Below are 13,116 nucleotides of genomic sequence, written 5' to 3'. Positions count from 1 at the left end.
TAAAATAACCCAGCAGGTGGCGTGTGTTTGCGACAGTTTTGATATGTGATTTATTTTGTTTGAACCGTCAATTCCCAGAACGGTATTCCATCCTTGTTATGACCGGCAAATCAACCATTCAAGCTTGAATTAATCAGTGGCCTGGAAATAACACAGGAAACTGAGAATTTGGAGCTTAACAAGTTTGAGTGGCCAGTTAATTTGCACGAACTGATTCTGAGCTAAGAGTAGGTTGTATATTTTGCATTGAATAGGATGTATCTTTTCATTCTGACTGCAATCTAGCATTGTGTTTGATTCAATGGGCGTACAATTCAAAACTACATCTTGCAGTCCTGCACATTTTCTGAAGGTGATGGGTTTTGAGGAACTTGATGCTGAACATTGAACAGCGATACAGTCGAGAACAATAATCTGCTCATCAGCAACAATTGTTTCAGGCATATTATTCAAGAGAGACAGAATATTGTGCCTAAAAGAACGTCAAGCAAGGCCCACAAAGAAGTTAACAAAATCAGTCACAATCTTGCTACTAACTTCAGAGGATCATTGGGAAGAAAGAAAACGGCTCTTGATGATGGGCGGCATGGTAGCACAGTGGCTAGCACTGTTGCCTCCCAGTGCCAGGGACCTGGGTTCAATTCCAGACTTGGGTGACTGTGTGAAGTTTTCACTTTCTCTCCATGTCTGCGTGGGTTTCCTCCGGGTGCTCCGATTTCCTCCCACATTCCGTGGCCTTGCTAAAATTGTCCTTTAGTGTCCAAAAAGGTTATTTAGGGTCAAGGGAATAGAATGGGGGTGTGGGCCTAGCTAGGGTGCTCCTTCGGAGGCTTGGTACAGACTCGATGGGCCAAAAGGCCTCCTTCTGCACTGTAGGGATTCTACCATTGGAACTCAGCTAATTTAAGATTAGTTTTTCAAAAGGGACAAATAAACGTCCAGTCCAAGCTTGGAACCTCTTTTCCTTGGAATGTGAGCATCGCCGGCAAGGCTATCCTTAATTGCCCTTGAACCCGTGTGGAGTTTGCACATTCTCCCCGTGTCTGCGTGGGTCTCACCCCCACAACCCAAAGATGTGCAGGGTAGGTGCACACTTAGCCTTGCTAAATTGGCCCTCAATTGGAATTTTGTTTAAAAAATTGCCCTTGAACTGAGTGGCTTTGCTAGGTCATTTCAGAGCGGCAGTTAAGAGTCATCCACGCCGCTGTGGATCTGGATTCACATGTAGGCCAGACCAGGTAAGGATGGCAGATTTCCTGCCCTGAGGGATATTAGTGAACCAGATGGGTTTTTACACCTTAGAACATAGAACATTGAACAGTACAGCACAGTACAGGCCCTTCGGCCCACGATGTTGTGCCGACCATTTATCCTAATCTAAGATCAACCTAATCTAAACCCCTTCAATTTACTGCTGTCTATGTACCTATCTAAGAGTCGCTTAAATGTCCTTAGTGACTCTGACTCCACCACCTCTGCTGTCAATGCATTCCACACACCCGCCACTCTCTGTGTAAAGAACCTACCTCTGACATCTCCCCTATACCTTCCTCCAATCACCTAAAAATTATGTCCCCTCGTGACAGCCATTTTCGCGCTGGGGAAAAGTCTCTGGCTGTCCACTCTATCCATGCCTCTCATTACCTTGTACAGCTCTATCAAGTCACCTCTCTTCCTTCTTCGCTGCAGTGAGAAAAGCCCTAGCTCCCTCAACCTTTCTTCATAAGACATGCCCTCCAGTCCAGGCAGCATCCTGGTAAATCTCCTTTGCACCCTCTCCAAAGCATCCACATCCTCCCCATAATGAGGCAACCAGAACTGGACACAATATTCCAAGTGTGGTCTAACCAGGGTTTTATAAAGCTGCAGCAAAACCTCGTGGCTCTTAAACTCAATCCCCCTGTTGATGAAAGCCAACACACCATACGCCTTCTTAACAACCCTATCAACCTGGGTGGCAACTTTGAGTTATCTATGTACGTGGACCCCAAGATCCCTCTGTTCCTCCACACTTCCAAGAATCCTGCCTTTAATCCTCTATTCAGCATTCAAATTTGACCTTCCAAAATGAATCCCTTCACATTTATCTAGGTTGAACTCCATCTGCCACTTCTCAGCCCAGCTCTGCATCCTGTCAATGTCCTGTTGTAACCTGCAATGGCCCTCGACACTATCTACAACTCCACCAACCTTCATGTCATCAGCAAACTAACTAACCCTCGCCAAACTTACTAACCCAAATGGGTTACCATTACAGAATCTCTCTTCGCAATTCCAGATTATTAACTGAATTTAAATTTCACCATTGTATTTTGAAAGAAAGAAGACTGAATCGATTTTAGTAAGACAAAATGAGTAATGAATGGAATAAAAAACAGAAAATGTTGGAGGTACTCAGGAGGTCTGGCAGCTTTGGTATGCAGAGGGACAGAGTTAACTGGCTGGATTTTGTTTTGTGAGTCTCGTTCGTGCCGTTGAGAGGAAATGTGGTTCAGCAACCCACACATGCCCAGCCGGAGACCCAGAGGGTGATTCTTGAAGAGACGGTCAATTAAGTGCCTGCCTCTGGGCAGCACGGTAGCACAAGTGGATAGCACTGTGGCTTCACAGCGCCAGGGTCCCAGGTTCGATTCCCCGCTGGGTCACTGTCTGTGTGGAGTCTGCACGTTCTCCCCGTGTCTGCGTGGGTTTCCTCCGGGTGCTCCGGTTTCCTCCCACAGTCCAAAGACGTGCAGGATTGGCAGTGATAAATTGCCCTCAGTGTCCAACTGTAGGAGGGATTATTGGGTTACGGGGATAGGGTGGAAGTGAGGACTTAAGTGGGTCGGTGCAGACTCGATGGGCCGAATGGCCTCCTTCTGCACTGTATGCTCTATGTTCAAAGGTCAAATTGAGAACAGAAGGAAGGTTCCCAAGGCTCAGGTCCCCCAATGGGAGCCCCACTGTCGGAGGTGGGAGCTGCTGATGTAGGTGGGATATGGAGGTGCCCTGTGGAGGGCGTTTAAAATCAAAGAGGCCACAGCGGCCAGGTCATTGCCATGGAAAGCTAACGCCTCCACAGGACACAGCTGTGGCCCTATGGCTATGACATGTGGTGTGCGGGGCGTAGGTAGTGGACCCAATGCAAAATGGAGTGCTGGCATCAATTCTCCCCCCCCCCCCCCCACCCCCCTCCCCCACCCCCATGCCTGCAACCAAAGCCCGCCCCCATCCTTTGACACTCAATGGAGGACTCTTCTGTTGGAAAATTCCAGTCAGTGTGTGTGCAGGGTGACCGGAAGAGGCCCTTTAATTGACCTATGGTTATCCAACATTTCAGGCTTTACTGACTCATCCCTTGACCCCACCCTCCCCAGGAACCTGCCTCATTGAAAATGGCTTGGAGGCAGGGACATGCTGGCAGACGTGCATGCTGGCCAGTGGTGGGAATTTACTGGCTCACATTGAATGAACAAAGTAGGCTGATGCTACTTATCCACTGGGTGGTCATGAACTATGTTTATAATTAGAGGTAGTTACAGCATCTCATTTATTTATTTATTTATTTTATAAATTTAGAATACCCAATTATTTTCTTTTTCAATTAGGGGCAATTTAGCATGGCCAATCTACCTACACATCTTTGGGTTGTGGGGGTGACAACAGCAGCATCTCATTTATATTAGAATTAGCTTTGGAGCTTTCAGGGGCAGAATATAAATATAAATAAGATACAAGTTTAAATTATAGGGCAGGTGCATAGCTGTACATTTGTCACTTATATCTTAGATTTGATGTTGCAGCATTGGGAAATGTCAATAAAACCTGAGACAAATCCGTGTTCGTTTGGTTTCAGCAATGTTCACTCCCCTTCCATTGAGTTAGACCATAACACATAGAAGCAGAATTAGGCTATTCGTCCCATCGAGTCTGCTCTGCCATTCAATCATGGCTGATATGTTTCTCACCCTCATTCTTCTGCCTTCTTCCCATAACCCCTGATCCTCTTATTTTTTTAATTTAGAGTACCCAAATTATTTTTTCCAATTTAGCGTGGCCAATCCACCTAGCCTGCACATCTTTGGGTTGTGGGGGTGAAACCCACGCAGACATGGGGAGAATGTGTAAACTCCACACGGAAAGTGACCCAGGGCTGGGATCAAACCCGGGTCCGCAGCATCGTAGGCAGCGGTGCTAACCACTGTGCCACCGTGATGCCCAACCCTGATCCCCTTATTAATCAAGAACCCATCTATCTCTGTCTTAAAGACTCTCATTGACTTGACCTCCGTAGCCTTCTGCGGCAAAGAGTTCCACAGATTCATCACCCTCTGGCTGAAGAAATTCCTCCTCATCTCTGTTTTAAAGGATCGTCCTTTCAGTCTGAGGCTGTGCCCTCGGGTTCCTGTCTCTCCTACAAGTGGAAACATCTTCTCCATGTTCACTCTATCCAGGCCTCACAGTATTCTGTAAGTTTCAATGAGATCCCCCCCTCATCCTACTAAACTCCAACGAGTACAGACCCAGAGTCCTCATATGACAAGTTCTTCATTCCAGGGATCATTCTTGTCAACCTCCTCTGGACCCTTTCCAAGACCAACTCATCCTTCCTTAGATACGGGGCCCAAAACTGCTCACAATATTCCAAATGGGGTCTGACCAGAGCCTCATACAGCCTCAACAGTATAACCTTGCTCTTGTATTCTAGCCCTCTCGAAATGAATGCTAACATTGCATTTGCCTTCCTAACTGCCAATTACTCTAAAACCTCTATGGTTTTGAGCTGGCTGCAGAATAACTGACAGTGCTGGAACCGCCCAGAAGGCCTGGCAGCATTGGGGAGAGAAGCAAAGTTAACCTTCCAGGTCGATTAACTGTTATTAAAACTGGAAGAAGTTAGAGATTCAACAGAGCTAGGGAGAAGTTTGGGGTGCGCTGGGAAACGCCAAAGGAGAGGTGTGTGATGGGAGAGTATAAATGACAGAAGAGATGTGGGTGCGAGACAAAAGTGGGTAACAATGGAACAAGTAAGCAAACAAAAGTTGGGCCTAGAGGAGGTGTGAATGGCAACAGCAGTACCATCTCCAGCCTCAGCTGTCTGAAAAAATGAGAGCAATGTTTATGATTTGAATATTTCCCACCGTCAGGCCAAAGAGCTGAACCAGAGCACAATCATATCATAGAATTTACAGTGCAGAAGGAGGCCATTCGGCCCATCGAGTCTGCACCGGCTCTTGGAAAGAGCACCCTACCCAAGGTCAACACCGCCACCCTATCCCCATAACCCCACCCAACACTAAGGGCAATTTTGGACACTAAGGGCAATTTATCATGGCCAATCCACCTAACCTGCACATCTTTGGACTGTGGGAGGAAACCGGAGCACCCGGAGGAAACCCATGCACACACACACGGGGAGGATGTGCAGACTCCGCACAGACAGTGACCCAAGCAGGAATCGAACCTGGGACCCTGGAGCTGTGAAGCAATTGTGCTATCCACAAGGCTACCGTGCTGCCCCTTGTGCTATCCACAAGGCTACCAATACTCCCCAATTACACAGAAAGATACGTTGAGTTCGTATAAGTGCACTGTAAGAATGTAAACGGAAAATGTGATGCAAATTCAACAGCATCCAGAAGGCAAACTAACTGAGGCACAATGGGCAGCACTTGTCTCACTCCAATATCACCACATTAATGAAGCATTTGTCAGCAGTGGCATTATCCACACCCATTCTAATTCTGTGAAAGGTCTCGGTGTGCACTTTCATGAATCAAGTTCATAAGCTGATCAAGGGGAACACGAATTTAAAAAAAAAAAATAGAAGCTCATTAAAAATGGCCTTTGGCTGTCATCAGTTCCGTTAATCAGACACACATACGCAGTGGCAATTCGGCTGGCGGCTAAGAGATGTCGGAGACATTGCGAGCAAAGGGATCGTTCTGCAGTGCCAAAAATGTAATTGAAGTCCCAAAGGACATCATAAACAGATTATCTACCAGGCAGCTGAAACAGTGCACTTCGCAGAGGACAGAAACTGCAAGATACCAAATTGGAATGTTTGAATCATTATGGTCGGAACAGAGTTCGGTGCAACAGGAGTTGTGTGCATCCCTTTCAGTTAGGAGGCGGTTGTTTCTTTTGCTATCAGGTAGTTTTTTTATTAGTCAGTCAATAAATAAAATAACCTCACATCTAACAAAATTGAGCATTGAATTCAAAATGTGTGGGATGTGTCACCTTCGATGGTAGAATCAATGGCTCTTCTCCACTGTGCAATGAGCTTTGTTTGTGAGCTTCATCTGGAATATTTGTGCAAGTAGCTCCATAAAAGCAGCTGATGAAATCCTACCTCAGAAATGTAGTGAGCGTAGAAAGGGCAGGGTTTAATGTTTGGTGGGGTTCATGTCCGCCGGCTGTAAAACCGATGGGAACCCTGTGCCGAACGTTTCCGGGAGGCACAACGCGATTTGGTAAGAAACATACACTTAGTTGAACTAAAACCCCAAGGAGGACAGAACTCCTGCCATTGAACAGAAGCCAGCATCTCTCCAGTCCCAGCAACATCAGAGGGGCAGTGGCCACGACTGGTTTTGCACTGGGGCCTTCAACATGGAATCATGGCTCGATTCCTTGGAGAGAGGTAAAAGGGGCATCATGGCGATGGGTACACCACCACAAAAGGGTATGTTTGGGATCAACAGTAAGGGCAAGGGGTTGCCTTCCTGTGGGAAAATTCCCTTACTGATGCCAGATCTCTTTATCAGGTAAAAAGTGCCCCACCCCGCAATCAAAAGGCCCGCCTCCAAACCCCTCCCCCAATTCACCTTCAGTGGTCCATTTCATCCATAATCAATTATCAGTGTAAACAATCTGTTGCTCACAAGCTTAACAGCCTTAACCTGTGTCCAACATTTTTAATCGTGCCTTGTGTGTATTGAATTATTTTCTGCGATAGAATTGAAGCATTCAAGAAAAGAAACTATATCGGTGTTCAAAGCCACTTCATTGTGTTTTGATAGATGGCTGGATCTGTCAAATCTATGGAATTAAGAGATTAGGTGATAGCATCAAAACAGCTGGGAAATGGGAGCCTGTATGAATCCTTACCAATGATCAATAATATAATAATGGGCACTCATTAGATGAAAATGTTCTCCTTGTGTTGATTTTGCTTCTTTTGTCAATTACTTGCTCTCTCGTTCTCCATCCTTCCGTGAATGGGAATTGTTTCTTCCCGTGTGCTCTGTCCAGACCCCTCAGGATTTTGAACACCTCTATCAAATCTCTTTCATCCTTCTCTTCTCCAAGGAAAACAGTTCCAACTTCTCTCTGACTGAAGTTGCTCACCCCTGGAAGCAGTATGATGAATCTTTTCTGCACACTCGCCAATCAATGTCTTCACATCCTTCCCAAAGTGCGGAGCCCTGAACTGGCTGCAATCCTTCAGTAAACTAGTGACTTACACAATTTCATATAACCTCCTTGCTCTTGTACACTACAGGCCAGTTTCACATCACTGGGTAAACTTGGGGGAAAATAACAAGCTCCTGAAATTGGCCTTGTGTGTTTAATATTAAGGCTGGAGTTTGAAAAGATCTGTTATTTCTGTCTCAGTTGTTTGAGTGTCAATATCTGTAGCTGTGACGGATTTGCACCAATGAAGGAACTTTTTGTTTTGTTATCCGATCTTGGGATATGGACATGGCTGGCTCGGCCAGCATTTATTGCCCATCCCTAATTGCCTCTAAGAAAGTGGTGGTGAGCTGCCTTCTTAAACCGCTGCAGTCCATGTAGTGTAGGAACACCCACAATGTTCTTCGAAAGGGAGTTCCAGGATTGTAACTCAGTGACATTGGAAGTATAGTTCCCAAGTCAGGATGGTGTGAAACCTGGATGGGAACCTGCAGGTGATGTTGTTCCCATGCATTTGCTGCCCTTCCCCTTCAAGGTTGTAGAAGTCACGGGTCTGGAAGGTGTTGTAGGAGCATTGGTGAGTTGCCGCTGTGCACCTTGTAGATGGTACACACTGCTGGCACTGTGCATCGGCGGCGGAGGGAGTGAATGTTTAAGGTGGTGAATGGGGTGCCAATCAAGTCAGCTGCTTTGTCCTGGATAGTGTTGAGCTTCTTCTGTTGCTGGAGTTGCACTCATCCAGGAAGTGGAGAGTATTCCATCACACTCCTTGTAGATGGTGAACAGACTATGGAGAGTCAAGAGGTGAGCTACTTTCCAAGAATTCCCAATCTCTGTACTGCTCTTGTAGCCTCGGTATTTATATGGCTAGTCCAGTTCAGTTTCTGGTCACTGGTAACCCCAGAATGTTGATAGTGGAGGATTCAGCAATAGTAAAACATTAAATGCCGGGGGTGGGGGGGAGATGGCTAGATTTTCTGTTCTTTAAGGTGGTCAATGCCTGACACTTCTGTGATGCGAATGTTACTTGTCATTTATCAGCCCAAGGCTGAATCTTGTCCAATTCTTGCTGCATATGGATGAGGACTGCGTCAGAATCTGAGGAGCAGTAGAGAGGAGGTCACACGCCCGGCACATACACTGACGCCACGTGCCCTGTACGCCTGTGCTTTGAGCGCAAAATCACGGTGGAGAGATTCCTCAATTTTGTAGCTGCCGGCGAGCAAGCAACAGGACTGTACAGAGCTGAAGATGGATCGTTTTGTAATAAGGAAGAGAGGGCCAGAGACACAAACAGGCCAGGATCTCGCAATTGAATCTGCTGGAGAGAGCTTCACAGGAGAGTCTACGGCAGGGCAAAGCAGTGCTGGTGTGAGCTGTATGCAGAGCTCCAGCACCTCTGGTGAACAGCCAACAAAGAGAAAATGAAATAGGGAACTAAGCAGTATCAAAATGATTTCCTGAGGTGTGGCTTTGTTAATGCACAGTAAGAAGTCTTACAACACCAGGTTAAAGTCCAACAGGTTTGTTTCGATATCACTAGGTTTAACCTGTTGGACTTTAACCTGGTGTCGTAAGACTTCTTACTGTGCTCACCCCAGTCCAACGCCGGCATCTCCACATCTTTGTTAATGCAAATCAGGATGCAAAGCCCATGTGTATTATATCCAGGGAAATACTGGCAAACAAAAGTTTAAAACCCTCAAAACTTCAATGGTATTTGAAGACAAAGCATGGTGAGTTCTCGGACAAACCTCTTCATTTTTTTCAAAGGATTCAGCAAGAACTTAAATTGTCAGCTGAAGTCCTTAGCAGCAATGTAACATTGAATGAGAAAGCAAGTGAGGTCGTGAGGACCAAGGAGGCTTTCCTGTTGCATTAAAGGTAAGAAATAATGATATGTCGCAAAGGTCAGCTGGCGTGGGTTGTGAAGGTCGGCCAGCGTGCGTTGCGAAGGTCGGCTGGCGTGGGTCTCAAAGATCGGCCGGCATGGGTTGCGAAGATCGGCCGGCATGGATCCCAAAGTTTAGCCAGTTGGTAAAAGTGGGTCCTGGGAAAGAAAAGTTTGAAAAACACATTGTAGATGGTGCTGAACATTGTGCAGCTGAAGTGCACATCCCAACTCCTGACCTTAAAATGGAGGGAAGATCCAGCTGAAAATAGTGGGGCCGAGAACACTACCCAGAGGAACTCCTATCGTGATGTTTGGGGGCTGAGATGTTAAACCTTCAACAATCACAACCACCTTCCTTTGTGCTAGGTATGACTCCAATCAATGGAGAGTTTTCCCCCTGATTCCCATTGACTCCAGTTTTTCTAGGGCTCCTTGGTGTCACACTCAGTTGAATGCTGCCTTGATGTCAAGGGCAGTCTCTCGCACTTCACCTCTTGAGTCCATGTTTGGGCCAAGGTTGTAATGAGGTCAGGAACTGAGTGTCCTTGGCGAAACCCAAACTGAGTGACAGTGAGCAGGGTTTTATTAACTGCTGGCAATTATTTCTGTTTTAGCAACTAGCCAAGCATATCTTTGCACTGGATAATGAATTCCATGAGGACCCTTTACTCCAACAGAAGGAGAAACCACAAAAGAAATATTGTCACCACACTCAATGCTCTTTTGTTGCCAGTCTTCCTGATATTGTTTATCCAGCACCTGGCAGCATTCCTAATAAAATCAGCAATGGACAAATAATGCTCTGGAATCCTTGAGACAAGGTATTTGAAGCATAGATGTACACCTCATCCTCCATTCAATGCATTGTATTTTTTTTTTAAATTTAGAGTACCCAATTCATTTATTCCAGTTAAGGGCCAATTTAGCGTGGCCAATCCACCTAGCCTGCACATCTTTTGGGTTGTGGGGGCGAAACCCACGCAAACACGGGGAGAATGTGCAAACTCCACACGGACAGTGACCCAGAGCCGGGATCGAACCTGGGACCTCGGCGCCGTGAGTCAACAGGGCTAACCCACTGCGCCACCGTGCTGCCCCAATGTATTGCATTGATGGATAAAGTGTAAAAACATGGGGAAGACAAGACAGAAAGTATTAGCGATGGTCCAACTCAGTAAAACCGGGATTAGATATGAATGGTAACAAGAATCTGAATGACCATTCTTAAAAGTGATCTAGTATGATTATAACACGGTTATATCAGGGTCATTTGGGGGAGATGGTGGCTTAGTGGTATTGTCATGGAACTCGTAATCTTGAGCCCCAGGGTAATGCTTTGTGGACCCCGTTCGAGTCCCATAATGGCAGAAGGTGAAATTTTTTTTTTTTTTTTAGAATATAACAGCAGGGAAATTATGCTGGAGCTGTAGAAAGTGCTCGTTAGGTCACAGCGCGAGTACTGCGTGCAGTTCTGGTTGTCACACAATAGGATGGATGTGACTGTGCAGAGGAGACTCACCCAGATGTTGCCTGGGATGGAGCATTTCAGCTATGAAGAGAGGCAGGTTAGGCTGGAGTTGTTCTTGGAGCAGAGAAGGCTGAGGGGGGCCTGATCAAGCTGTACAAAATTATGAAGAACATCAATAGGGTAGATAAGAAGAAACCTTTCCCCCTTAGTAAAGGGGTCAATAACCATGGGGCATAGATTTAAGGTAATGGGAAGGAAATTTAGAGGAGATATGAGGAAAGACCTCTTCATCCTGAGGGTGGTGGGAAGCACTGCCTGAGAGTGTGATAGAGGCAGGAACCCTCACAACATTAAAGAAGCATTTAGATGAGCACTTGAAACACTGGGCGGGATTCTCCCACAATCGGCGGGGCAGGCCGTACCGGCGCCAAAGAGTGGCGTGAATCACTCCGGCGTCGGGCCGCCCGGAAGGTGCGGAATCCTAATCTCAAATCGAAATTTCCCCTCACTAATCCCATTAGGCCCTCTCGCGAGATTAGGCAGCAATAACGGGATTTGCGCGCACGTCGAACGGGCCTGCAAAATCACACCCATAAACTCTGTTTCTCTCTCCACAGATGCTGCCGGGTCTGCTGCATATTTCCAGCATTTTCTGTTTTTATTTCAGATTTCTAGCTTCTCTTGTCGAGAGAGAAAATATGATGGCGAGTTACTGCCAAAACTTGTTAAAAATCACCCTGACAGTTGATTCACAGCAGAACTTACTGAGGCCTGTGAGTGAGGTTGCCTGTTCTGGCACAGATAGTGGATAGCTCAGATGGGTGAGCAAAAACAGCTCGGGTATCGATACCCATATGGAGGTAGCAGAGGCGCATGCTTGTCCTTTAATTCTCCCCCAGGTATCTGCATTCAAAGATCTTCCCTCTGCACCTGTGAACACATAAATATGGATTCCATACTTCGCCCTGATGTCTAGCTGCATCATTGCCCCTAACCATTGTACCTGGTCACCTTGCCCCACACCGCAAGCTGTGAAATATTCTGCAACAATGTCCATATTTTTCCAAGGCGGAGAATTTTTACCACCTCCAGTTTTGGTTGAATAGTTTCAACTGAACATATCATTAAACCTTGACCAGAAATGTTGTGTTTCTTCCAATGACAAAGGTTTTCACCTCATTCAAAGGCAGCACGACAAGGACAATCAAAACTGTGTCGGCACAGAAGGCAGATGATTGGAAAATTCCAAAAGGGAACAGGTTAATAAGCTGTTAATTCCCGATTTCAATTAGAAACACATTGGAATATTAATTATTACCCAACTGATTAATGAAGTCTTGTGCAATAACTCAATGAGTGCAAAGAAAATGATGAGGAAGTTTTCCCCATATCAGTGTGGATGTATTAATCTGCACGGTATTTTATTTGCAAATGCATTTGCAAAATTTCATCTTCTTTCACTGTGTGAGTGATTTACTTTCCTTGCCTTAAATAAATCAGTTCATGCTAATTAAACGCTCGTTGGAACATGTTTCATCAGGCTTGATTTAATTTTAGAATTGTCAGGGTCTTTAATAGCAAATCATAATTGAAAGTGAGTCTCGCTGTGAAGACACTGCCACATAAAGCGAGGGTGCTTGATTGGATGAGACAGTCAACCGCAGATTAAAGAGTCACCATATTTCAGCTTGTTCGGGTGAAAGGATTTGTTCTCATTGGCAGTCACAGCTCGACAGAAATAAGAGTGAAGCATTGCAAACAAAGCGCAGCTGCACAGGAGGTTGCTCTGCAGCCTGCACTCATGATTAACAATCAAAACATTTCACTTATTACTCCATTTTAAAAATAACTTATTAGTGAGCATGATTGCTACCTTTTCAGTGTCTCCACTTTTCAAAGCAGAGTCGCCTATCCAGATGACCATGATTCTAAGGGATAGCACAATAACGGCGGCCGAATTCCACAGGAACAGCCCTACATTATATTTTAATATAGCCAGTCACTTACAGGGTAATGGACGATGGTTAAAAAAACGCTTGAGGTTAAGATGGAGGCAGCATTCGGGTTCTTCGCTCTGCAGATTAACCAGGACTTTATTTTTAAATTGTAGAATTAGTGATCCCAGTGAGGTCAACGGTTTTCTATGCTTCTATTAGACATTAAAATTAACGATAACCTTGCTCTTTGAAACTAGTTATCAAGCTTTGTAATAATTTTAGTGCGTTTACATTTGCCATTCCCATGGTAACCTTTCAATTTTTTCTAAATGTACTCAAATGGTACTTTGTCACCAAAGACACCAAGTATGCTGCCAGCAGCCAGCTGCAGAACTGGTTCACCTGCAAACACAACCTTT

The sequence above is a fragment of the Scyliorhinus torazame genome, chromosome 11 (genome assembly GCF_047496885.1).
Source record: "Scyliorhinus torazame isolate Kashiwa2021f chromosome 11, sScyTor2.1, whole genome shotgun sequence".
NCBI classification, from domain to species: Eukaryota; Metazoa; Chordata; class Chondrichthyes; order Carcharhiniformes; family Scyliorhinidae; genus Scyliorhinus; species Scyliorhinus torazame.
This window is presented reverse-complemented; position numbering follows the sequence as displayed.